Here is a 26300-nt window from a genome sequence, read left to right as displayed (position 1 = left end):
TGAGGAAGGGAAACGATTTGATGGAAGCTGCAGCTTCTTTGGGATTGGGGGTGAGGTAGTAGATCAATCGATTGATCGCTGCCTTTGAGGCTGATGGACTCAATTAATTATTTAACAGGATCTTTTAACGAGGTAAAGTGCTTTGACTTGAGGCCACAAAGCACGGCCATAAAGCTATGAATAGCTCGTCTGCCCTGAAGAATAATGCATACTAAAATTAACAATATGCATTTTTTGAGTGCACGGATCGGCGCCTTTGGACATCAAGGGTCAGTGCTTGTACCTGCAAATGTTTCATTAACCTTTGACCTCTATGTGTGCCAGTCATGCAGTAGAGACATTATCCAAGGGCAAAGCTGATCTTTAATATACTGTAGGGGAAGCGTGTGTGTGTGTGAGAGAGAGATAGAACGTGAGCCATGTTGTATATTTTCCTCTTCACAACATACATTTGTATACATGTGCTGCCACATTGTTTGTATGAATGCATTATTCACCTGTGTCAGAACTGATGAGCAGAAAGAGTTGAGCTACACAAAGACTTTCTAACCATAGCCTTGTATACAAGAGTGTTTATTTAGCAGAGGTGAGTGGGCAATAATAAGGGAGCGAATGAGTGCAATATTAATCCTACAACCTGAAGTCAATAACAGTTGTCATGGCTCTGTGTGTCCCTGGCTACGCACACATGCACTTTGACGTACCTGACTGACAATAGCCCAATAATCAATAATCCTTTTTTGCCATTGCTCTGCCTGACTTCTTTCACTCTCTGCTGCTTTCCTTTTATTCTGAAATCTCTCAATTCTTTATATCTATTCCATTTTCTGGTCAGATCTAAGGCGCATGGGGTGGAGGCCATTCTAGAAAATGGACGCCAGACAAAGCAAAGAGAGCATAAGTGAAGAAGCAATGTAATTGTACAACAACAAAAGGGGTTTGTGTTTGGCGTTAATGGTGCAGGGGGCTTCTAAGGAACATAATTAAGGCATTTTCACCTCGATTTTCAGCCCTTAATTGCGACAGACTGGCACAATACCTGACTGCACAAAAGATTTGTGGGGGAGGCTGTGGTTTTCTCCAACCACTGTGTAGAGCAGATATCTGGGCTGTGGTTTAATTAAAACAAGTGTGATTGTTGATGATTTTTACACTATAACCCAATTACAAATATGCACGCTACACTTATTCCTTTGACTTAACAGGTGTTGATAGAAATGGCTATTAACTAATTTTATAAAAGGACAGTTAAAAAGCCATCGCCATTGAATAAAAACACAGAGTAAGACCTCAGCGTACTCGTTTGTACATATTCTGGACACCAAAAACAAGAGAAGCTGAGCGCTAAGGATGCTATCAAATCAACAAATACACACCCCACTGTGGCTTCCTCTGTCAATATGGTGTACAAGGCCCAAGTAGAGATATGGTTTTAGATACTGATCTTAAGTTTCCATCCAGGGATGAACTTTACCCGAATACACAACCACACACACCTCTTTGCTGAGACCTCACTGTCCTCCTCAACTCTCAGTTTATCTCTCAGATCAGTCCTCTATACACCGTATAAGTAGCCAATCAATAAGACAATGCTAACACTACAGTATTTGCTCTACAACAAATCCTGTCCTGCTAAATCCACCCCGATGAGGTGAAGGCCTGTATGTATGCAGGGACTGTATGCTTATGAAAGGGCAGAGGTCCTGTCTATCTCCAACGGTGGCTGTATTTACCAGCTGCTGACAATCTCTCAGTATGCAATTGACGTTTTGCTAAGTCCCACCCCCCGCTGCTACTCCGTCAAGCTGTCAGAGCCACCACGGAGCCCAAACGGTTACTAAGGATGTCATAGAGACAGACAGAAGGGTCTACAATATGATTTTGAAAAGATTTGTCCAGAATGTCAAACTGATATGACAAAGAAGATAATAAAGAGATAAAGATAGAAGCTGCAGCCGAAGGTGAACCATCACATCACCTGGTGTTTGAGACAGAAGGCAATGACATTTTAGAACAACACTGTTACTGTAAAGCCGGGTTGGTCTTTATTGACACTTGCAATCATTAAAATGCAAAAGTAGCATGTGTATACATGCAGTATACCTTAATTAGCCTGTAGCATAGAAATGCTACTGCAAGTAAATGATAACATGATCTGCTAATGTTAGCTCCACGCTGAAACGTAAAGATTTAGAAATGTATATGTCCTTCTATACCTCCTGGTAATGAGTATCAATAGAACACAACTAGTTGGCACTAACTGGCCGATGCTGTGCTATGATTGGCCAGTCGGTGTTTGAGAGACGGGACTTCATCACTAACAAATAAGCGGCTTCTGGAGAATGCTGAACAGTGTGACTTTGAAAGCAGCAGGATACAGGCTGCAACCAGCATGTGGTATGCAGACTCTCCACCCTAGGAAAGACCGGACAGAGACTGTGGAGAAAGACCTTGAAGAGGTCCACACACAAGAGGAGAGCTTGCTTCTACAACGTCAGTTTCACACGAGCACAACAGAGCCTCTCTCCATTCATTCTCAAAATACAGCACAGGGGTTTTAGTAATCTTGGTAGTACTGAAATTATTAGTTATTAGCTGAAAATGTGTCATCCACAATTCTTGCAATTGTCGTTGAAATGCTAAGCAAATATATTGTAGTAAAATAATACACAAAACAATCAATTTTAACTTTGGATTCTTGGAAACTGTTTTTTTAAAACGTTAATAGATTCAAATCATTAATCTAAAAAATACATCCAATAATGAAAATAATAATTTGTTGCAGCCCTTAATGCAACAATTGGTATTGTCTTGTCCCATGTCTAACACTTTGATTTCAAACATGTCAAAAGATCCATGTGGTCGGAGCGGATATCGTATAGCTCACATTTCCAACTCCATTTACTTCCCTCTCACCACGTCTCCACAACAGTGAGTTCAGATAATTGAACAGGGGACAGCAAGCAGGTTCAATGAAAAGATTAGATATAATGAGAGAAGAGCCTGTCTGCACAATTACAGCTTTAATTAAAGCCAGGAGGATGCCAGAGGCAGAGAGGCCCCTGGCCAATAAATGGAAAGGTTATCTTCCTCCCAGACAAACCAAAAGAAAATAGAATCACTGCTTTAGACAAAAATGACATATAGCATAGGGCTGGTCTTGCCACCATGTGTCTGTGTACGTGATCAAACCTCATGTGAAAACATACCCAGTGATAATGCTTGTGAAGTTAAGGCAAGTTGTTCGGGGTGTTGGAACTTGAATGGGTGCCGTTTCCAAATACCGAAAACCAGTTTATAGCAGAGCCGTGATAGTTAAAGAAATGCAAATTGAAAAGTGATAGTTCGCCTAAACATTGTGTTAACTAACTGTAATACTCTATAAAGCTCAAGATACTGACTTTGATGCCAAAAGTAAACATACTGTCAGACATTTGTAGCAGATACACATTGCAGACTGAAATTCAAAGTGGAAAAAGAAAGAAATAAAGCTGCTTAAACAGAACGACGAAAGACTGCTTGACCGTACAATCAGTGGCGAGAAGGGAACAAGGCTGTTCCAGACACTCAAATCAATGATCACCATTTCCAAGAGCATTTCAGATTGACTTTTGATATTTTGACACTTTTACTATCTGCTCCTTCAATTTAGACCCATCATTACGAGGCTAAAGGAAACCCATTAGCTCTGACAATATGTCTGGGTTACAAATCTGAAGATATTTTGTGATGACATGCCTGCTCTTAACTTCGATAGATAAAAGCTCAGTGATGCTAGTGTGTGTGCTTTGTGTTTGGTTGCTCACAGCTCTCCCCCTCACTGTTTACTCCATTTTACTTCATTGTTGAACTACTTACGACGTCTTTTTGCAAAATGTTCTAAAATACTAACGACAGACACCTGTCCCAATCTTTTTCAATCATTTCTGGAATTTTTTTAATAGATTTTTAGGTGCAATACTTAATTGGAATAACACTACACATCATAAATTCAGAGGTCAAATTGAATGATATATAACTGTTGATTTTTTAAAGATTTGTTGTTTAAATGTATTGCTCTCAACCTACTTACCATAACAAGTTCACAAAATGTAAGCAGAAACAACAATCGCACAACAATAAACACACTCATCTGGAGAGGACTTTGCTTCTTCATCTGTGCTTTCTCGCCTCGCATGTTTCTGTGGATCCTGGTGATACCTGGACCCTGGTCTTGCCTCCTGCCGTGGTTGTGTCATATGCATTAAATGTGTTGTAACTGTTATGTTGTTCATTCTGTACACATGACATCTATTGCACTTCTGTCCATCATGGGAGAGGGATGGAGTATGTTTGTTGCTCTCCCTCAGGTCTCTCCCTCTTTTCTCCCTGTTAAAGGTTTTTTTTAGGGGAGTTCTTCCTGTTCCGGTGTGAGGGTTCTGGGACAGAGGATGTCGTATGTGTACAGATTGTAAAGCCCTCTGAGCAAATTTGTAATTTGTGATTTTGGGCTGTCCAAAAATTAATTGAATTGAATAGACTAGACAGTTATTTAAAAAAAAAGATCACTAAGCAAATATAAAATGTCTATTTGCTCAATGGATTTAAAGACGCTAAATTCGAAATTCAGAATAGCAACATACAGCTTTTTGCAATGTAGTCACACCATCCTGACCCACGTTACTGTTTTGCATAAGGGTAGCGTCCATTAAATCCCATTTGTTTGCATTTGTTGTCAGTTTGCCATGAATATTCCTCCAGGGCCAGGTGGTGAGCCACAGGCCAATCAAATGTCAAATCCCTTGTGAGCATTCTCACATGGTGTCGGTCATTTCATGCTCAAGTGTGGTAAACCATTTCACACACAATCATATACGAGGATGGAAGGATTGACGTGCGTTTGTAGACATACTGTATGTGTCCATATGAGCAAGAGCACTCAGGCCAACCGCAACACCAGCTATTCCCTCATCTCCAATGACTCAAAACCACCATATCTTATGTATGACTGTGGTGATGATGAGTGAATGAAAACAATAGATCATCTATGTAACATACCTGACAAGATGGGAAAAAGAAAGGAGGGAAGATGGACAGAAAGGTGGAAAGGCCATAATGCACAATCCATATTGATGTAGCACTCGATAATCTCCCCACTCCAACTCAACACATGTGCTTATGTTGCAAACAGCCTTAAAAGCTCAGTCTTAAATCTTTACGACATAAACCCTCATGAACTTCGTCGTAAATACATCTCTCTGGGGAGGCTTGCTGACTGCTCGGATACAGTCTTTATTAAGAGGTGACCAAACCAATGAAAGTAGAACAAGGGGAGAAAGAAAAGTACCACTCTTCAACTTCAATTTTCATTAAATGACCATTTTGATATGACATTTAGGAAACCCTTTTCAGGAGAGAACTCAGATAATGCCCGTCTGGGAACAATTTTCAAATATGCACAATAATAGTTGTATAGTTAAATACAACACTGGTTATCAATGGTGAACCCTTAACCCAAAGTAATCGGAATGCAACATTTCAAATCAGATCCCGCTAATGTGTTTTCTTGATTTTCAGTGGGCAATGTTCAAAGCAGATGCTTAAAAACGTACATGGGCCATGGACATGCAATCCAAGCTATCAGCTGCTCAAATCACCACGTCTGTATCGGCTTCAAAAACGATCGGTGGAACTTTAATGAATCCATACAAATGCATATGATTGCGTGCATTGAAGGGGCATTATGTAAATAAGTTGATCATTACATGGTTGGTCTCCACAGCTTGTAGTACACTGAGTAGATGCGACCTCAAGTCCCCTTTGTTTGCCCCCTGCCAGCAATTTGCAAGTATGAGGGAGAGTCCGGCCAAGCGTGTCGCAGAGTCAGGGCGAATGCCATCCACCCGCACATAAATAAACTCATTAATAAAAGTGGCTTCCATGCTGTCTCACATTCCATCAAAATGCAAAGTGCTGATTCAGATGCACCCTCGAGGGCGCCCTCCATATTCCACTTAATTATTGCCTCAAGTTTAGTGTCCTCTCTCCATCCCTATTCTTTCACTTTGCTATGTCTTTCCCTTCCCAAACTCTACATAGCATATTCACCATGACACATTTTTCAGTTTCCCCATGCCCGTTCATTTATTTATTAAAACAGTAGCAGAGAGAGAAAGATATATTCTAATGGGTTGACGAGGGACTTTTCTGTCAAGACTACGATGAAAGTACATAGAGAGAGGTGACAGGTGTCCCTGTGCTGCAATACAGATCACAGCATAATCCCATAATCCCTCACCGAAAGATGACAAGGTTAGGCAATAGGGAGGCCTTGCAGTTCACAGGGTCATTGTTATTTTACATTCTCATTTTAGTTATTTATTAAGTCCTATAATAATGTTGCATCACTTATATTTCACTCACCACCCATCCCTTGAATTTGATATTCAATGATTACATTTTCAGTGTACAATGCAGTTCATCAAATTCATTAGGCAGCAGGAGAAAACCTTACCTTCTCTAACCAGAAGCAAGTAAAGACACACCATGGTTTTATTCATGAACTATTAACTAGGGCTGTCAAAAAAAAACATACATAATCTAAAAGCTTGAAGCTATTTTTGCATGCGTTTTATTGCCACGCACCAATCACCAAGCTCCTTGTATATGCAAACGTACTGAGCAATAAAGAAGATGTCTGGCTTTGCTGAAATAAGTGTTTTATTATTGTAAGGAAGCAGAAAAGAAAGAAGTGGAGGCTAGGATTGAAAGTGTCTGTCCTATGCCCAGACTACCTCTTGTTCACCACCATGCAAGCTTCACTCAACACACTGTCCTCACCCCTCTCATTCACTTTGCTTTGTCAGCTAGTAAGAAGGCCAAAAGAAAGTAGTGGACAAAAACAACCCTCTTTCTTGTCATGCCTTCCAAAGCTATCTGGCAAAGAAAGGGGCCACTTGGATTTGGTTGGGCGACTAAAAATGTTGTCACCCAACTATTGGCACAAGTGGGTGCATGCACAAAGTGCTACAAGCTACACTTCCTTCTCAAGCTCAATGTTAGTACAAAGACAAGAAATAAAAAGGAGAAGCAAGCTGCTTTCCAGAATGCAACATTCCTTGTAACCTGTTGTGTTTACACCGTTACCAAGCAAGTGCTAACAAGACACAACCAATCAAATAAACTGACAACAATTACTTTAGTGTTAAGCATCAGCCCAAGCACTGGATTTAGGCTCAACAGATCTTCCAGCATTGCTTCTTGAGACTTCTTCATGTTTTAAGATAATGTGCTGGAAAGCTTTAAACCATTGTAATCAACTGATGAACAGCCATTCTGCATGTGGCAGGTTGAACAACACTTTTTATGATAATAAAATCCAATTATAGGTGTTTGGCAGTGGCAGCAATGTATCAGAGGGTGATAGAGTAGGTGAGGAGGGTCTCAATAGTGGCAGTGTAGAATGAACCCTCCCCTGACTTTAGAGTGTTGAGTTGTTTTGTCCACACCAGGTCACCAGATGGTCAACCTCCCACCAGCCAGATTCATCCCCACCAGAGATGAACCCCATGAGGGTGGAGGCATTCGCAACTTCAGAAGCTTAAAGGATTGATGACTGGAGGTGCAGCTTTGTACAGGGAGAAGACTAGCACCAAGACTAATTGGTGCAGTTTTTGCATGCATTACTCACAATGGTGAGCCAGGCAGAGTTTGCTTAATCCTTGAAGAAGCAGGTACTCTCAAAAGTAGGAAAAATATCCATCCACCTGTCTGGTCCGATAGTAAATGCCTGTAGGATTCTGCCTTGCCCTGATCTTGTGGTGCGTCTCTCCTGTAGGATCATCTTTATTTTCTTCATCTTTTTATTTTACACCGTACAACACCATAGATTTTTTTATAAGTCTGACCTGCCGACTTCAATTTTCTTTCGACTATAATTGACAGCAAGGCTCCAGACAAAAGAATAATTTCAACCACCCAAAAATCAGTTTACACCATCAAACATTCATGATTTAATTCCTTTACTTTGTTATTATCATCTTTAGTGTTTGTTTGCATAAAAACACAATTCTTAGTAGGAAACAATTGATAGTAGTAGTGTTAAATATGTTTTACAAGTTGCTTCTATAAGAGCTAGTGTTAGGAAGTTACAGGTGATAATTCTCTCCAACATCCATTTCATATTACTGTGAAAACAAGCTCCTTTAAACAACCATTTATTCAAGTTTTGGCCAAAAACTAAATTTTGCAAGATTACATTTGAACACATCAGGATAGTGTTTTTAATTTAACTTCAACCAACATTCAGTTTTACTGAGTTGTCAAAGCAAACCTCCGTTAATGTTATCTGTCGACCCTGAGCTGTGGGCAGACTAACCGGTAACTGGGATTACTCTGAGCGGCACGCATGGGAATGAATTGCTTTATAATTAGTGTCTGATTAAGTGACTTGTTCCAAACTGTGTTTTAGCTTGTGCCTGCGTGACTTATTTTGGACTTGCAGTTCTGACAAAATTGCAAGCTTTATGTCTTCTTCAGTCATGCTGAAGAACTTCCACACTGTCGACATGCGCGTCTGTGTGTGTGTGGCTGTGACATTACTTCCTGTGCTGCCATACAACTATCAAGCAGCAGCACACGTGTGTAAAAATCGGACATACTAGACTGATTGGCAGGTCACCACACATGGCCCATCAGCTGAAACCCAGCCAGTTTCGATTAGCTGCTAAGTGATCGATACATCTCTACTATTCACACCTATCTACACATTAAGTTGGTATCATTTTATTGCAACAAACTTGATTATGCGATTTCCCTGTACAACTGAGTGTATTTTCCTTTCTTTGACAGAAATTAAGACCTGCGTTGTGATAGCTTGTAAATTATTGTTAAAAAAAAACATGCAAGAAACATACTATGCTAAGCTAACAAGTGATCAATAAACCCTCAGGATTGTAGAATTGGGAAAGCTGCCATTTGATGATTTGACCTTGATGATATAAGTTAGATACTGTTCAAGCTGTGGGCAGATGATGTCATTAACGGAAAGATAAGAATGTTGAATTCCTAAAGTTTACATTCAATTTGAATGGAAACATTTTTACTTGTTTTTCACCACAATACTGAAAAAAATAAGTATAATAATATGAATAAAATTAAATTCAGATTCCAGTAAATGTAAATTCAGTTCACGTAAATCCCGACTGATTGCCTGAGTGTTTCTATTCAGCCTTGTGTAACAGAACTGCCAGAAGATGACTTAATAGTATTCATATACGCTTCCAGCAAGCCCAAACCATATGTTGTTTGAAACTTGGATCCATGAGTAAAATGTGATTTAACTGTTAGGTTCACTAAATCATTAGTAGAAAAGCTAAAAATATATATCACACATACACACACACACACACACACACACACACACACAAAAAAACAATACATCTCATGCCAAGCATCCACCCACCCATATACATGCAAAACATGCCATTTATGCCACACACCAACACTTCACAGCTTGAATGTGTCTGTGCCAAACACAAGACTGTGCTGTATGTGTGTTAAAACAGATAATACAGGAGAGGAACAGAAGCCAAACCCAGCAGCTGTTCTCAACTCCATGCCTGGGGGCTGATAAGGGGAGGCTCTGAGACCCGTGACCCCAGATGCACAGTCTCATTCTGGGCAGAGAGAGCATTTGAGGGTTAGCCTCTCTGGTCATGAATTATTCCATGTCCAGGCCTCCCCGAGTACCTGTAGTCGGCTCTGCGGAGGCAGAGTCAAGGGGCTTTGACTGACAAAGCCTTTGATCCCACAACAGCCATGCACTCTATGATCAGCGTCTCTCTGAAGGAGGGAATACCAGAGCTCTCTTGACACTTTCTCCCAGTGAGCTCTCTCGCTTTTACGCCTTCCATCTCTTTCTCTCTATCCATCTCTTTGAGCTCTGTTTCCTCTTGTTTTTCAGTCCACCACCTCACAACTCTAGCTTTGTCTTAGATTGTCTGTCAATTAAACAGAGACGCTTGAAATTAGAACTCAGAGGGAACAAAATACGAAGCTGCAGTCTAGACGTACTAAGTTACCTTTATTAGCTTTCATAAACTGTCACTGTGCTACACATCAAATATAACTTTGCTTTCCATTTATTAATTAAAGAACTTCAAGAACCCTTAAAGCAAATAACTTTGGGCTGTAGTCTTACATGAAAAGCACAATATTTAAGATTTAAAAAAAAAGAAATTGTTGTTTATGTTCCTTACAAATGGGGCACCGTTTAAAAAGGTAACTAAACAGGCTTTCCAACGGTATAAAATTCATTGCCAAGAAGCATTGTTACAACAGAGAAATAATCTACCAAACACTAATTCCCGAACTTTTTGTTCGATGTTTATATAGCAAAGATGAGACATAAAAGCTCTTTTGCACCTGATCCTATTCAAACTAATGCAATATTGAGTATCTGCCCATACCAGGTTTTCTTTAAATTGTTTCCTAGTGGTTGGCGTCTGTATATAGAGTAGTAGTAATCAGTGTGGATCTGTTGTGACAGTTATAGTTTGGCAGCCTCTCTCCAACAAAAGTGTGAATATACTGCATAAAATACTGCATAGCGGACATCAAACACTGCCAACAGCCACACATTAGAGGTGTAGTACATGTGCAAAATGTGGATGAAATAGAGGCGATGCAACAGTCTTTTAACCCAAAGTGACCCTGTTAGATTAGATCACTACGAGTGTGGGTATCATTAATTGAATCCGCTGTTACTGTGTGTTCGAAAAAGGTTCCAGGCTTCTTTAAACAGAGCACAATATATTACAATTAACTATGTATCTGAAATGGATTAGAATTGGCTAAGTATAGCAGGTACATCCCTCGAGTATGTCCTCTGTGTGGATGCAGTATCTGCAAAATGTGAATGCAAGTGCAAGAACATGCTACAAATTCCCTAATATAAGCAGTATCCTCTTGATACAAGGGTTGGCAAACATACAGGTGTGATTTTGGGGAGAAAACAGCAGTGGATGGCATGTGGGCGTAGTACCCAGCTGCATGACAGGGCAAGCTGCTAAAATGTGTTGCCAAACACAAAGACAAAAGGGCATTAATCTCCTTTTGCTCCTCCCACAATCCTTCTCTAATCTCATCTGTGAATCAATGGGATTCTCCCAACAAGTCTATGGCATGACAATAGTTACCCAAGCCAACATCATCAAGGAGCATCATACATCCCACAAGGGATGACATGAGCACTGTTTCCAACAAAACTCAAGCAATAGACAACACACAAGTCAGATCAACTATTAGAACCAGGAGAAAAGCTCATGTATGGATAACAAATGATGACATAATGCAGAGTGATTTTGCTGTTGGACTCATGGGACTTGGTGTGATGCAATTTTGGGATATTTGTGCAATTGCAAAGTCATAAAGCCTGCATTCTTACAAATATCAGTAAGAATACTACTGTAAACACTTTATATGCTGAGAATAGTTACTATTGATGAGAACTATTTTATAATCTTTTATATCTTCCTCAGTGATAACTCATATTTGTTCCTTCCCATGCCACAAAGGAGCTGATCATTGTTTCAGAACAAAAAACAGGGATTGTATAGTAATTGAAATCTGCATCGTCCAGAATATTAATACATGAAATACATAAATACTGTCCCCTACATAGCCTTTGTTTAGCTGTATGACATACGTTTTGCTAACTCAAAAATGCTTTTGTAGTAATCTCATGCGTACATTAGGTGTGCACTTCACCATGGCAGCTTTATTTACATTTTAAGGCTGTACGAATGGTTTGAAGCTTCATTAATAACGTTGACATTCAAATGCTGCACAGCTTCTTTTTTCATTGTGGTTAAACCAGATTGTTTAGCAAAGTTACAGAGAGGCATTCCAAGACAATCGAGGCTTCATTCAAAAGCCTCTATAGAAGCTTTCAAATATAAAAGAGAAGAATTGTATTCAGTACAGCCCTTAATCATCTGGCAACATCATCCTTGCATACAATTTCATATTTATCTACAACATGTAATCTGTGTTTTAGAGTTCACTTGCCTCCATGTTGAATGACGTAAGTCACATAGCACTTGATATCTTTAAACACAGAAAACACACATTTATGTTATTTACTAGAAATAAGACCAACAGCAAGTAAGTAACTTTTAGCTACTTCAGGCGATCTTCTGCCAGCCAGCTGCCACAGTATCAACTTATGTTTGTAGTGAAGTGAAGAGCTATCAGATAATTCCTCATTTCAACTTCTCCAATCAGCTTTTCCACTTCCAAGGCAGTGCTTTTAAAGTGACTGACAGGAACAAATAGAAACCGGGCGGCGTGAAGTGTCGCATCACATTTAGTTCGGACATATGATGCAAAGAAAATGTATATTCTAATAGGTTGAGCCAGTTTTTTCTGCCAATGTTGACAGTCCTAATGCACCGATAACATCAAGCTAGTCCCATATTTTCATTCGCTATCTACACTAAAGACTTGCCACACATGAGCTGGAAATGATGGGCTCAATTTGCAAATGAGGAAGGGTCAATTACAGTGTAATACAGCATCCCAGCGGAGTTATTATGTTTATATTGCTAGTGATAAGTCAGGAATGATGCTGTCTGTTTTTATGACTCCACACCCAGTATCAGCAAAGCAGTAGTAAAACTCTCCCTTCCTTATGAGGGAGCATTTGAGTGTTTTGCCCGAAGGGAAATGGACAAATATAGAAGGGGATCTGTCTCGAAAAACAGAAAAGAAACATAATTACTTTACTTTAGGTTGAGTGAATATAATGTGGGACGTTATTTTGTCCCCGCCCCTAATGTGTGCATTTGTGTTCATGGGTGTGTGTGTGTCCATTAGGGATGGGTACCAAAACAAGGTATTAAAACGGGCACCACCACTAAATTATTTAGGAGTTTTGATAAGCTCCAACATTATGTGTTCTTTTAATCTGTACTTTTTAAGGTTTTGGTGTCATTTATTATCATGCTGCGGCATCTGATCTGTTCTTTGTGTCATAACGGAGCTCCTCCGAGTACGCACACACACACACGCATAAACACAGGGAGGGAAGTCAGCGAATAGAGCAGAGAGGCTGGAGTGGAGACAGTGAAGTGAACCAGTTGACTTAAGGAATAACTTGAAGATTACTCAAGTTGAAGACAACTACACTTGTTACTAGTGGCAAAATGTCAGGGCTTTCAAAGTATTCAAAGCATTATTTTGATCTGCTCTGTCTGTAGACTCGCCGCAATGTTAGCACAAAGCACTAGCTGGACTAATAGCAAATTGATAAACAAGCAAAAACTACAGCTGTCTGTATGTAGTCTAACGTTTTATCGTAGCTTGCTCTTGTAAACTGCTCTGTTGGCTGAGACAAAGCAGCCCCTCCTCACTCATCCAGCGGTACCTGCAAGCAGTGAATCACATCAGCAGAGGGAGGAGGACAGAGGACACGAGGAAGGACTGATACTGTTACCAGAGAGATAATATTATTGAGTTCATATAGTGACTTTGCTATTGTAGAAATGTATGTGGCGGCTCTAATATAAAAAATATTTATAAATATAGTCCTGTTCTGAATTTACAATTTAAGTGATATTTTTAAAAAGCAATTATTTAGTAATGAAAAAGAGCACATAAGGGTATTGTTAAAGAAAACTGATAAGGATCGATAAGAGTATTAGTAATATCGATAAACTTCTAACAATACCCATCCCTAGTGTCCATAGATGGTACACAGACAAGAGCATCAAAAAAATGTCTTCCCTTTGGATTCCTAATTACATTTCAGCCATTTGCAGTATAGCTGCTTTCAGTACCCTGAAGCAGCTATGTCAAAGAAAAAGAAAGTTAGATTTTGAGACCGTAAAATGAGGCAGAGATAGACCGAGCACAGGTTGGTCTGATGATCCGGTGTGTCTGTGGCCCCCTGAGAGAGCTAAGCCAATTAACTAATAAAGAGGAAGTGGATGAAAACAAGGCAGAGGTGGCCTAATCAGGTTGGCCTGAGGTGTGAAGGCTTAAGTAGTATAGTGGCTGGAGACCCAGAAACGTGTAAGACAAGGACCTCTCTCACAGTCGGTCGCCCTCAACACTTCTTTCCTGAAACTGACACCCATACGGTGTAACACAGTCGCCGCTTTGTGAAACCCCAAGGAACTTCTGTTTTAATTATTTCAGTGTTCTGTAATAGTCAATTCCTACTTTTCTATTTTCTCATTTCACCAGCAGAGATGAGGTAATAGAAATGAGGCCACAGCGATGGAAACTAGCCTTAAAACATGTGCCGAGACAGAGATGGAAGGATAGACCCGACTAAACAGTTCTTTATCCTTCCTATCCTGAAAGGTAGACATTTTTAGATACATCTATACATCAGCCATTATCTGATATCATAATGATGGGCTCTAGTATAGATGACCCTATAGATGTTCTAGTGTGATCATAAAGCACAAGAGACATTTCTGGGATTAAAATGCATTTCTGTGTTGCAATAAATTGTGTTGAGAGATGCACTTCATAAGGCTGCCTTGCTGGGCAAAAAGACTGCTATCATGAACCAATTATACATAAACAGAGATGTTAGCCGATAAGGAAGAGGCCATTATGACTCAGCATAATTGATTTTACCATGGAGTCTTTTTCCTCATGTCATTTTGAGTATGAAAAAAATAAATAATTGCTTAACATGTCATGTTGAATCTATAACAGTGCCTTAGCTCTGGCAGTGAAAGGATACTATAACAGGAAAAAGGTTTTTTAGTTTTGCACAAACTGTTTTTGTGATCCACGTGCGCTTGTGTGTGCTAGTGTGTGCACGCTTGTGCAGTCGTCTGGGGAGAGGTGAGGAGACACAGACTACACCTGTCGAGGCTGGTGCGAGGAGGCTAACTAAAAGGCCCAATCTGTAACAATGGTACAGAAACTACAGGGCAAACCACCAACAGGGACAGATGGACACTACGGCAACAATATGTAGCCAAGCCACAGATAAAAACAGTTATAAGAAGACAAACATTTTAATAAAAAAAGAACTCCACAGTTCCAATGCTGGACTCAAATATTCTTTTGTTGGATAGTTATTCGATTTTCAAATTTGGGATTTTTTGATTATTTTTTATTTTTCAAAAATGTATTTTATTCACTAATAAATAACAATACTGTGGAGTAAGAGTATACTTAAAAATGCCTTTATTTGAATCGAAAGGCACGTGTTACAGAGCTATGCTGTTCATCTCTGCTGAGAACAGAGAAACGTCCTCCTCAAGTCATATCATGCGGACATGCAAAGCCGGAGCCCTCGCTGCCGTTTGCTTGTGTTGGAGTGTTTTCCGATGCCACCCATGGGAAGCTCGGGCCGAAGGGGCTGCGAGGAAGCCTTGCATTACACACAAGCTTGCAGCCTGGACTGCCGGAGAGAGGCAGTGCATAATGCGCCATGATAAACAGCGGCCTTTTAGGGGGAGAGCCGACCGGCAAACGTGACTTTGAGGTAGGTCTACACTTGCACACACAGAGGGGTGATGAGATGCTGAGGTTACAGAGGTGATACGAGGCATAAAAACAGCACTCGTGGATTTGTGACAAAACTTGTTTGCAAAAAAATGGTCTGTGTGTGTGTGACAGAGCAAATGTGCTGCTTTAATGACACGAGTCCATGCTGCCTACTAACCGAGAGGTTAATGTGCTCCTCCGCTTGGCGTGCTGCAGGTTGATCCCAGCAGCCCAGCTGCACTGCGTTCCCCTTCAAAGTAGACCTTGAAAACCAGCCAAGACAACCCCTTCACACTTGGAATCTGTGAAAAATTTTGATTGGATGAAATTTGGGACAGCAATAAAAAAATAAAAATAAAAGGAACTCATTGGAAAAGAAGAAACCTTTAAAAATTGACACGGGTACGTCTGTGGCAGACGTTTCATGTATTATTTCAAGTGGAATGAAGAACTTTTACAACTGCTGGTGGAAATCAATTATTAAGGGGCCTTAACCATCTCCTTCTCCTCCATCTTCTCCCTCCCATCCCTTCATCTGTACCACTTAGGACAAGTGGCAGTGGGGACTACTGGGAATGTCGAAGTGCACTCATAACTCAGTTCTCTTGACTTCAGTTTGGGGTAAAATCTGATTTTCATTAAAGTTACACAAACCAACTCTAAAATGGCAACACAATATACAGTTTACAGTTGTAGCTTTCATACCAGGTGCTTCACTAAAGGCCGCACATTAAAAAAAAAATTAGTAAAATGATATGCTGCATCTCCACACTTTAAAAACACGCTTTGAGGGAGCCAAGTTTGATTCCCACCAAGATCCTTAACAGGCAGCTTTAGGCTATTGATTTATGCTACCGTGGTGCTTAGAGCAAGAACAGAGGAAGAGCGGTTGGGTTATGTGTGTGTGTGTTAGAGCACTGCCTCTGTAGAAACTATTACTTATTGTTCATTGTCCGCATTTCAAACAACAATGCCACTGGCATCCCTTTGCCATGTTTTTAACAACCTGTGTGACCCCTGTCTCTGTCGGTGGCTGTTTGGAGACACCCAGGATATCAACAATGTCTGGCATGGCCTAGTCTGTCGCTGATGGCTGTAGTGGAAAGGTTACTTTGAAACACACTTCTCCGATATCTGTCATTTTGAAATGAATCTGCATCTATTGGGCCTTTTCACATCTGTTTGATAGTGGGCGGTCAAAATATATTCCATTCAAAAATGTGTTTGAATAGTAAAAAGAACAGATTTGAAAATAAAAATAAATATTAAATTATAAAAAATTAAAGAAAAAGCAGTACCGCATGTTCTGTCTCATGCCCACTGACACTAACAATGTCACTTTCAAGATTTAAAATAAAATCTAACATTTAACTGGGAATCCACACAGAAAGTGAGAGGTCTTCAGTAAACTGCTCTGCCCGTCAGTCAGCAGCAGATCCTAGGGAGCTAAGTTGACAGCGCCTCGCTAACAGCAGACATTTACTGAATCAAAGTAGTTTTCATGTTGGCTCCATGGGAAGGAATCATCAGTGATTGTAGGACCATGCATTCATTTATTAATTTAGATTGCACAGGTGTAGCTAATGCACACCAAAACTTTATTTTTCCTTTGTTTTTACTTCATTCCTTCCCTCTCTGCATGAGAAAAACAAACAGGAAGCAACAAAATATTGCTGTGTAATGCCATAAAAAGACATTAATGTATTCAGCCACATTACTCCCCACATTCAAATATATTTGTCACTTTTATTAATATAATTTCAGCGGAGGAATGTTAGGATCCCTGTCTGCTCCTAGTTTGTGCTCCTCTGTTTTCCCCCTGTCTGTTTTGTTATTGTGGGCCATGTGCTTATGTGTAGGTATGCCTACAGTTTCCACCCCCGTGTTCCGCCCACTTCACGCCTCTCTCCTTAGGCTCAGCTGTGGCTCATTCCAGTGATCGCCGCTGGCTGACTTAAATACCTCGGCGTTTCACCGGCGTGTTGTCAGTCCGTCCGGTTACCAGTCTGGTCATGTAAGTCTGAACACCGATTCAGTGAAGATCGTAATCTGTTTGTTTTTCTGTTCCTTCAGTATTGAGTGCGGTCGAGTTTCCCTCCCGACTCCGGAGGCTATTCTGTCCCGGCCTCGGTTGAGCTTCCCTCCCGACTCCGGTGGAGAAAGAGGAGTGACTTTTATTTGCTGGACAGTTGGTCTTTGTTTTTTGTTTGTTCATTCTTTGACTCCTCCTGCACATTTAAATAAAGTCTTGGCTGGAGTAAAACTGCTGTGTGTGCATGCGTTTGGGTCCACAAACTACACTACCCCATAACAGAACGGACTGACCATGACGGACCCAGTCGCCGCAGCAGCATCTCTTCCTGCGGATCATCTGCAGAGGGAGATCTCCACCCAAGGCGCTCTTCTCGGGCAACACCATCAGGTTCTGAAGGACCTAGTGGACTAGTGGATCGGGTCCCAGGTAGCGGAGATAGGAAGTCTGCTGCAGGACTTCACGCTGCCCCATTCTCCTCCCCCGGAGCCGGTCCCTGAGGACTCATCCAGCACCCGTGAGTCTTTCGTCCCCTCACCTGTGCCTTTTGATGGAGCGTCCAGGGAATGTAGAGGGTTCATGCTCCAGTGTGGATTTGTTTTTAACCAGCAACCCTGCACATTTGCTTCGGACAATGCCAAGGTGGCCTTTACGATGGGGTTGCTGCGCGGCAAGGCGCTGCTCTGGGCGGAAGCTTGGCTCAACAGACGCAGCTCAGACCGGGTCCCCTACGAACACTTTTTAGAGGCATTCAAGAGGGTATTCGACCACCCGGTTTACACCAGAGACGTTGTTCAGCGCCTCCTCAGTCTTCGCCAGGGTTCCATCAGCGCAGCGGAGTACTCTGTGGACTTCCAGATTCTGGCCACGGAGTCCGGTTGGGACAAGGAGGCGTTGAAGGGAATATATCGCAACAGTCTTTCGGATTTTTTGAAAGATGAGCTCGCGGTCCGGGAAGAGCTGGAGTCGTTAGAGCTCGTCACACTTTCGATCAACATGGATAACCGCATCCGGGAATGCCGTCGGGAGAGGAACTACAGGCCTTCCAGCTCCAGCCTTCAGTTTCCGAGCCCGTTTCGTCGGTACAGCCCTGCGCGCTCCCGCTCTCCTACCTCGGCACCTCCCCCTTTGGAGCCGGGGGAGCCGATGCAGCTCAGGCGGACTCTTCTCTCTCCAGAGGAGAGAGAGTGAGGCATCCGCTCAGGAAGCTGTCTCTACTGTGGTGAGTCGGGACACCGCATGGCCGTTTGCTCTGTTCGACCAAAAGAGAGCTCGCCAGTAAGAGTGGGGGTGCTGGTGAGCGATTCACGGACAATTCCCCCTTCCAAGCCTCGTTCACTGTTTCCTGCCACCCTGAGTTTACCATCTGGGCCTGTGCACCTGTCGGCACTCATTGACTCAGGGGCTGAACAGAACTTTTTGGACACTGCGTTTATTAAGAGTCAAGGGATTCCAGTAGAAGCGTTAGAGTGTGCTCAGCTAGTAAGCGCACTGGATGGCAGTTCACTGGCAGAGATAACACACCAGACTCAGCCAATTTCCCTGCTCGTGTCCGGTAATCACAGTCAGAAGCCCCGGTTCTACGTGTTTCCTACCCCTTGGACACCCCTGGTCCTGGGACTTCCCTGGCTTAAGGATCATAATCCACAGATCGATTGGGCTGGGGGTAGAATCACCAGCTGGAGTTCCGCCTGTCACTCTCACTGCCTCAGATCTGCGGTCCCCCGGCAAGCCCCCCCCCAGCAGACCTGACACAGGTTCGAGCCTCTCCGCCGTGCCCCGGGAATATTTGGATTTAGGAGAGGCATTCAGCAAGGAGCGGGCTCTTTCGCTCCCCCCTCATCGCCCCTTGCTATTGACCTGCTTCCGGGCACCCCACTTCCCACGAGTCAGCTATATAATCTCTCCCGGCCAGAACGCGAATCTATGGAGAAATATATAACAGTCGGTCGCCGCAGGAATCATACGTCCCTCATCTTCACCTGTGGGAGCGGGTTTCTTCTTCGTCTCCAAGAAGGACAAGAGCCTCCGTCCCTGCATCGATTAGAGGTTTGAATCAAATTACAATCAAAAATAAATATCCATTACCGCTCATCTCTTCTGTTTTCGAATCCTTAGCTGGAGCTAAGATATTCACAAAGTTGGACCTCCGCAACGCGGATCATCTGGTCCGAATTTGCGAAGGAGACGAATGGAAGACTGCCTTTAACACACCCTTGGGACACTTTGAGTATCTGATGATGCCGTTTGGATTAACTCATGCCCCTGCCCTTTTTCAAGCACTGGTTAATGACATCCTCCGCGACTTCCTCAACCGGTTCGTGTTTGTGTATATTGACGACATTCTCATCTTCTCCCCGAATCCCCAGGAGCACACTAACCATGTCCACCAGGTTCTGCAACGACTGTTGGAGAATCAGCTCTTCATTAAGTCTGAGAAGTGCAAATTCCACGTTACCTCAGTGCAGTTCCTGGGCGTCTTCATTGAGGAGGGTCAGGTGAGAAAGGACCCCGAGAAGGTTAAAGCTGTAATGGAGTGACCGGTGCCCGCCTCACGAAAGAAGCTCCAGCAGTTTCTGGGGTTCAATAATTTCTACCGACGGTTCATCCGGGACTGCAGCCGAACGGCAGAACCGATGACACGACTCACCTCCTCCAAGGTGCCTTTTTCATGGACCCCAGAGGCTGACAAGGCTTTTCATGCCCTCAAGGAGCGGTTCGCCTTGGCTCCAATTCTGGTCCACCCAGACGAGACACGCCAGTTTGTCGTCGAGGTGGACGCCTCGGACACCGGAGTCGGAGCCATACTGTCCCAGCGGTCAGCTTTCGACTCTAAGCTCCATCCTTGTGCTTTCTTCCCCCGTAGACTTTCCCCGGCGGAGAGAAACTACGACGTAGGCGACCGGGAGCTGTTGGCTGTCAAGTTAGCCTTGGAGGAGTGGAGGCACTGGCTGGAGGGATCGGTGCTCCCCTTTATCGTATGGACCAACCACCAAAATCTGGAGTATATCCACACGGCGAGACGCCTCAATTCTCGCCAGGCCCACTGGGCTTTGTTCTTCGCTCGTTTCAATTTCACCATCACCTATCGGCCGGGTCACAAGAACACCAAGCCGGACGCACTCTCCCGTCAGTTTGCCCCGGAAGAGGGAGACTCTACTCCCGACACCATCCTGCCTGCCTCGTACATGCGCGGTGCTGTCACCTGGGAGATCGAGAGGGTGGTACGCAAGGCCTAGCACACTCAACCTGACCCCGGAGGGTGCCCTCCGAATCGTCTGTTTGTTCCTCCATCCGTCCGCTCCCAAGTCCTGCGGTGGGCCCACGACTCCCGTCTCTCTGGTCACCCTGGCATCCGGCGGACTATAGACTGGCTCCGCCGCACCTTTTGGTGGCCATCTCTCGAAGAGGAGACCCGTACATATGTGCGGACCTGCACTACGTGCGCCCGGAACAAGGCCTCGCACCGACCACAAACTACACTACCCCATAACAAGGAATGACGGTTCACAGGCCTCACATCACGTATCTTCACAGACAGATTTACACTCACTCATCAACACCCCTACTTACACCCACTTTACACTGTAGTAGTAGTAGTATTATGCCATCTACTCTTCATCACAATAGTGTTCTCTCTGACCACCAACAGAAAGTGGTTCTAACCCTGCCATTGTCCATGCCGGCTGCAGTTCCATACTTCCTTTTTGTCTTTACTGAAGATTATATAAAACAAATGCATTCCTTAAAAATCTATATTCCTTCCTGGTAAGAAAACCTCAACTACTGTAAATAAAAGAAAACAAGGACAGAGGACTAGAGCTGTTTTACGATCAGTCCGGTTGAGACAAGGAAAGCATCAAGTTGCTCCGCTCTTCTCGTGGGAGTTCCACTGTTCTCATTGTCTCTCCCCATACAGTGTTTTGTCATTTGTCACACTCCATTTGATGTGATAGTGGGAAGGTAAAACTTGCTCATGAAGAACCATAAATAATTCAGGAGGCTTTTTGTGTGCTTTTTTTCCCCTTCGTTTTTAGTGGGGGTTTTTTGTGATCTGTGAGCATGTATCTCTGCTCTTGATCTTAGAGCTTAAATTAGCTTCTATTCTGTTCCTGCCCTTTTGGGGATAAACACAAAAAACTGTCATATTTGGCCATGACTCACAGCCTCATCTCATAACTGATAAATCGCACGCGGCTCATGTCAGGGATGCCATTTTAATAAGAACCCTCGAAGAGATGAAAAGATTTACAAAAGCATCACAAAAATGAATCAGCAATGTCTGAGCAAAAGTAATAGTTATTTAAGTGCAAATAAATGAATTATGAAGTACTCATATCGGTACTCCGTAACGGCAAGTACCCAAGTGTAGATTATTGTACTTGAAAAAAACATTGGTATCAGTGAATCCCCTCATACGAAGGAAAATGACTTTACTATATAGCAATATTATCATGAGGTCAAATCATGAAAATGACATCGTGAAGCTCAGTTGTGTAACTGACAAGAAGAAAGCCAGCAAAATAGGTGTTTATCGACAAAACATGCAGAAATGTTTGCAACAACGTGCTAATGTATTCAAATCACTGACAGCACTCTGGACCCCAAAATCTCATTTAAAATTACACACATTCAGCAGTTTGTGATGCAGCTAAATTTCCGTCAGCACACTGTTTACATCTACACTTATTAAACAACTCGGAAAGTTTTCTTTGTGCTGATTTTGTTACACAGAAACAAAAGGTGCCTAGAATATCTGCAAAAATGATATATTATAAGGATTTTAAATACATTGTGGTGTCAGCAAGCACTATTCACACATCCTTGTCCTCTGATCTGGCTGCAGTCACAATTAATAAAGAACAAACTCTGCTGATGTTTGATTATGTATGGGAAGTCCAACTTAATAGCTGCTGATTCTTAACAGAGAAGACTGAGTTACTCTACAACCCTCTACAATTTTCATTTGCTAACCTTGTCGAGAATATTTCTATTGTATAGTATTATATTCTACTTTCTCTATTCGTTAGTTGCTTTCAGAAGCTAGGCACCAGTGTTGTAGTACTCAAGACCGGTCTTGGTCCCGAGACCGGTTCTCAAGACCACTTTTTGAAGGTCTCCGTCTCGTCTCGGATCGCATTTTTACTCAAGTTTAGTCTCGGTGACTTTTATTACAAGACCACAACTGTGGGAATATCAACAAATTGTCTGTGTATGTCTCACATTTCTTACCTTTCCTATAATTGCTCAAAGGAGACAAAGGAACATTTCCACACATAAAATATATCTGCCATTTGATTATTTTGTCAAGAAATATCTTATGGTACACGTGTACATATAGGGTATGTATGGTAATGGTGAAGAATTTTCATTTGTTTTCTGTGGGTGTTTGTATGGGAATAATGATGTTTCAGATTCATTCGAGGAGTGCTGGATACTTTGTTTTTTACAATGCAACTAAGTTTGCTTTTTTATTTTTTTACATCTGCCTATAAAATCTGCATTAGTTATGTGACCTTTAAAGTAGCTCCTTCATTCGTGCAAATCTCTTCTCACTGGAGGAGAAGGATTAGTGTGCTGGATGAAGTATGACTGTCGGAGGTAGGGGTACGACAGATGATGTCAGCTTTGTAACACGAGCCTTTGGCCAAAACCCCTGACTGGATGAAAGGAACGATCAATCCATGGGTCCTATTACCCTGTCTGCATAGGTAATGTCATGAGATGATCCCTACTAAACAGTCTCTAGATGAAAGCAAGAGCCTACAGAGGATCAGATGGAGAGGAGAAGAGAAGGATTACAAAAAGAGGAGAGAACTACAGAGACAGACAGCAAAGAAAGCACTTCAGTTTTGCAAATAGTTCACTTTTGAACTCGGTACTGTTGTGTCAGTATAGGAGAAAGGAAAAATCAAGCCACTTCCACACTGATTACTGAAAGTTCCCTACTAAAATAAACATCCAGATGCAGCAATCAAATTTAATACTACCTCTTTTGCCTCAGAGGAAGCAAAATGCTATTTTTATCACCTGCTTGCTATGGGTACAACATCATCAAAGTGATACTATGAAAATGCCTCTTACCTTGCAAAATAATCACGCACACTTAAAGCCCAACACACACACTTAAACTGGCACACACTGCAGGATGAAACATTGTCCTGCCCCAATAGAGAATAGCAATGGCTGCTGTAGCTGGATAATAGAAAGAGGAGTACTTACAAGTTCTTATACATCTTTCTGTCTGCAGCTTTCCCTCTCTCTTATTGTCTCTTCCCCCTCCTCTCCTCAGCCCTGTTGCCACTCATGTAGATGTGTGCACTGGGGGCAACCTGAGGTGGATCTATTACACTCTTAGTCATTGATGCTGCCTTGTGTGTGTGAAAGGCTTAAGCTCATGCATGTGTGTGCACATGCACACTGGTCTGTCTAATAAAGCCAAAGTTAAGTATCAGCTGGCTATACTAAGCCATAAAAACATCAATACCAGTCAAACTATTGTCTATGGACGTCCAATAGAAAAATATGGAAGGAGGAAGAAAGCAGCATGTTGGTTAAAATGGACTATGGAGAGTTCATAGTGCTGTCCACGTGTGTAGGAGAGAGAGCAGGGCTTATAAAGACAAAGCCTTTCTCTAAGTAGGTTATAGGATTTACTCTGTCTATTAGTCTGGTAATGAACAACTGGCCTTTATGACTTCCCACAGTGGTGCATGCTTCTCTATCGGTATCTCTCACTGAGAGTTCTTTCGAATCGGAGGAGGAAATGTTCTACGTGTTGCTGTTGAACGGAAAGCCTCATCTGAGCAAAAAAATAAAAATAAATATATATATATATATATATATACATACATATACAAGATATACAAAAACAAGGGGCGGTGTTCAAAATCACAAAGAACTGAGTTTTCTTAATAAGGCCTCGTGGTACTGTACATACCCAGCCTACGTACTGGGGAAATAAATTAAAACTGTTGACAGGACACTGTATATTATTTACAATATCTCAGACATTGTTTCTATGAAGTTGTATGTTTTCAATGCATTGAGCAGCACAAGCAAAACAAACTAAGCAAGAAGTACATGGCTAAACACAAGTTGGGGTGGGAGGGACGTTTTTAATTATGATTTGGGTGAACGGACCATTTCAGCTTATAACTTATTCCCCTTAGGGGGTGCGACATGACAATACATGACTTTACAGACAGATCGTTGGCAATGTACTGCAGTGCACAGTCTATCAGTTGCAGTTCTATGGCTCCACTATTTCCTCAGCACACAGCGGCACAGCACCGATGCTAAATGATAAGCGTCGCTGCAATATAAAAATCTCCCCAAATGCAGTAAACTCACTATCTCTACTTTAAGCAGCCACAGTCTGGAAGGAGTGAGGGTTATAGATTGAACATCCCAAGACATTGACACTATTTGGGCTCTTCACACATGGAGCGGAGAAGACACCAGGTTGTTAGTGCCGGTTACAAACAGACTCAGTAGTGGACGACACGCTAATGTGCTGACTGATTATGTGTGTTTGCATTTAAACCCGAAATAGACCAGATGATATTTGGTTAAAATAGAACAATGATGCTGTTTTGCCGTCATTGTTCTCAATGAAGTTTGATGGAAGTGATGAGCCCAGGTGCGTTTTATAAGGACTCTGGTTAAAAAAATAGCGCCAATGTAGAAAGCGACTGTCCGTGCCAACGGATGATACTAAGAGCATTACTTACAGTGTTTCAAGTGATATACTTTCTAAACACAGCTTTGGCCACTTTGATTGAATGCACCTTGTGTCGCTGAGTGGCATTTCACAGCCCTTTTGACATGAGTGCACTACATTGGAGTCAGCAATAAGATGATCGGATCAATAGCAGACCTGCAGATCGCTTGAGTGTGTTTATGTGCACGTGTCTTTCTCCCCCATCAATCCACAGCTGGATGGCTGCTTATTCTGCCCTAAGGCTACATCAACTTCAGCAGCTCACCGTTGGAGAGGGGCTCCAAACCAACATCGATACATAGCATGCTGAGACACAGGGAGAATGAGTGATTGAATGAAACCTTAGAGTGGTATTTGAGGCCAAAGCCTCTGACAAACAGCAGCTCAGGCTGTCAGCCTTCCAAACAGACAGAAAGCCCCAACGCAAAGCCCCAGGGTGAAAAGGAAGAGGACAAAGAGACGGTGATTTTGTTTGAATAAATGTTATTACTATTAGCTGGGAGGTGAAAAAGGCAGACAGCTCACATATCAAATAAATTGCAATACTATGAGGGTTTAATGTTGTAAACTACAATCAATCTATTTAAAGGTCTAACCTTTGTTTGCAGTATGGTGCCAACTGCTGAAATACTGTAAATCTCCTTGTGGCCATAAGGGTCTCTTTTGACTGTAGACAATTGATTGATAGATTTATTGATACCAGCGTTAAAAAATATCAGTTTCAGGGTTAGTTTATGTTTTTGATATTCACTAAGGGTGGGATTAAGATACAGTATGATGGGTTTAGGAAATAAGGAGTTTACACACAAAACATACATTATGGATGGGAAGTCCATTTAGGGTTTTGATTGAAATAACATGATCACTATCCAGTCATTTCTCCTGCTGACAAATTAGAATGTGATTTTATCAAATGTTATGCTACGATTACTGGGGTCAAAAATATCACGGTAAACACCATTATCACAATAATCAGCAAACTGTCCTGAAATACTACTGTACTAGTGGTGCTAAAATATAGTACAATTACTTCACAGCATAATTGTATTGGAT

The 26300-nt window shown here is 42.1% G+C and overlaps 1 protein-coding gene across 8 annotated transcripts in view; it reads right to left on the bottom strand.

The window, feature by feature from the left end:
- nrxn2b (neurexin 2b) overlaps positions 1 to 26300 on the bottom strand; it is a 620971-nt gene that overhangs the window by 570314 nt on the left and 24357 nt on the right. For 7 of the 8 annotated variants that reach the window (XM_031850677.1, XM_031850671.1, XM_031850674.1 and 4 more), the window contains exon 2: positions 15671 to 15794. The exons of the other annotated variant lie outside the window; for it this stretch is intronic. The gene's annotated coding sequence lies outside the window, so the exon portion shown is untranslated. The remainder of the gene's footprint in view (positions 1 to 15670; positions 15795 to 26300) is intronic. 8 annotated transcript variants of the gene reach the window in all.

The sequence above is a fragment of the Anarrhichthys ocellatus genome, unplaced genomic scaffold (assembly GCF_004355925.1).
Source record: "Anarrhichthys ocellatus isolate YVR2014 unplaced genomic scaffold, GSC_Weel_1.0 scaffold11, whole genome shotgun sequence".
Taxonomy (NCBI): Eukaryota; Metazoa; Chordata; class Actinopteri; order Perciformes; family Anarhichadidae; genus Anarrhichthys; species Anarrhichthys ocellatus.
This window is presented reverse-complemented; position numbering and strand designations above follow the sequence as displayed.